This window comes from Egretta garzetta, unplaced genomic scaffold, assembly GCF_000687185.1.
Source record: "Egretta garzetta isolate BGI_Z169 unplaced genomic scaffold, ASM68718v1 scaffold571, whole genome shotgun sequence".
In the NCBI taxonomy this organism is placed as follows: domain Eukaryota; kingdom Metazoa; phylum Chordata; class Aves; order Pelecaniformes; family Ardeidae; genus Egretta; species Egretta garzetta.
The window spans coordinates 136,609-138,346 of NW_009258622.1; the positions used below are offsets into that span (position 1 = coordinate 136,609).

Below are 1,738 nucleotides of genomic sequence, written 5' to 3' on the forward strand. Positions count from 1 at the left end.
CGGCCAAACCCGGCGCCCCAGGACTGGCTGCGGAGGGACCCCATGGGCGAGCGCCCAGGTACCCACGTCAGAGCGGCGATGCTCCTGGCACGCCAGCCCAGGAGATGCCCTGCTCTGCACCCACACATTTTCAAGGGTCTGGACTAAGTCGAGCTTCAGCACAAGAAAACATGCATTTATCAGTGGGGTGCCCCAACATTGGTGGGTCAGTCACAGCTGTACTGAAAAAAAAAAAAATAAAAAACCACCCACCCTTTCTTTTCCCACCCAGCTGACATTTTGCTTGCTAAACAGCTAGCAGCAATGCTCCTCACTCACCGTCTTTCCAGGAGGCAGGCGGGCACTGAATTTTTCTTTTATCCTCTCTGCACAGGCAATGCTTTCCCCAGCCCCTCCCACGTCCCATGAGCACTCCTTATCTTGCCATTCAGCGTACATAAGAGCTCAAAGGGGCTGGAGATTAATTTCTCCAGGCTGCAATTTGCTAGCGATTATAATTTAAACCCTGTCTGGCAACTCGGAAACACTACACGCCAGCAAGCGTTGACTTTGGTCTCACCCGGAGGCTGCTCTGACAACCCTGGGTTTCTGTCTGGAGTTCAAGGAGGAAGGCAGCTGAAGAAAAAAGCCAGGGGAGGCATCTCCCAGCTCCGGGATCATTCTCAGAGGCTGGCCCTTTCGCACATCCAGCGGGTGGGTCAGTTGGTCTAACCCACCAGAGGTACAGCAGCCGAGTGAAATCCCCTGGCTAGCAAACCAAGGAGAAGTATTTCACCCCTCGGAGAGCAGCAGCCTGCTGGCCAGCCCCACCATTGCCACCTCCACTTCCCATTGCCCAGGGCAAGTACATCTGGAGAGCACAGGCAAGGACAGGGCAAGGGGGTGAAACCAAAAATCCCTACAAAGCTAAGCTTCACGAACCCTGCTGCACTTGTGGGTGGCGGGTGTTGCTATTGCAATTCTCAATCCTTGCCCTTAGAGCTCAAAGAGAAAAAAAACCTTCTTAAATCCTACGGCAAGAGGAGACCTTCCAGCCATTGAAACGTGTTTAAGTCTTCCTCCGAAAGAAGTGGGACCCACATTCCTGCCTTCGCTCCCTACAATTTAAAGTACATCCAGAGGCTACCGCAATGCCCGGGCATTCCACCCCAATCCTGCTGAGCCCAGCGCTGGCCTCCCCGCTGCAACGAGCCGAGAAAGGGCCACTAAAGAAAAGCACAAAATAAGCTGGCATCGCTGCCTAACTTATACACCCAAGCAGAACTACTTTGATCTGTTCAGAGGAAACCATTCGTATTTTAATAGTTTCGGAAAGGGATATCAAGGAATCAGAGATCAGTACAACCTACCCTCAGGACAAACCACTTGACAGAAGCAACCCCTCATGTAGGAGCTATCGCCTGGCAAGGCAGCTGTTCCGGCAGATTTTGCTAAAGGAATCAGGCCTCGTAAATCTTATATTTATTAAAAAAAAAAAAAAAAAAAAAGTCAACAGGACTGCAGATATAATCTAACTGAGCATGTATTTGGGTATCCATGAAGCTTTGGAGAGAATTTTCTTTAGAAGGTCTTAAGCAAATTAAGCTCTTAGGGAGTAACAGGAAAGTTTCTCACCGACAGGCAACTGGCTGAAGATGCGGGATGTTAAAGGCGTAGATTCCTACGCTTTCAAAACAGGAGGAAGGCAGCAGTGGAATCCCGTTTATTTCTGCTTGTGCTGGACTGTTCAACGTATTTG

The 1,738-nt window shown here is 50.2% G+C and overlaps 1 protein-coding gene across 5 annotated transcripts in view; it reads right to left on the reverse strand.

Moving 5' to 3' along the window:
- LOC104134630 (H(+)/Cl(-) exchange transporter 5) overlaps positions 1-1,738 on the reverse strand; it is a 34,496-nt gene that overhangs the window by 21,739 nt on the left and 11,019 nt on the right. The window contains exon 1 of one of the 5 annotated variants that reach the window (XM_035903684.1): positions 319-338. The exons of the other annotated variants lie outside the window; for them this stretch is intronic. The gene's annotated coding sequence lies outside the window, so the exon portion shown is untranslated. Of the gene's footprint in view, positions 1-318; positions 339-1,738 lie in introns of those variants that run through there. 5 annotated transcript variants of the gene reach the window in all.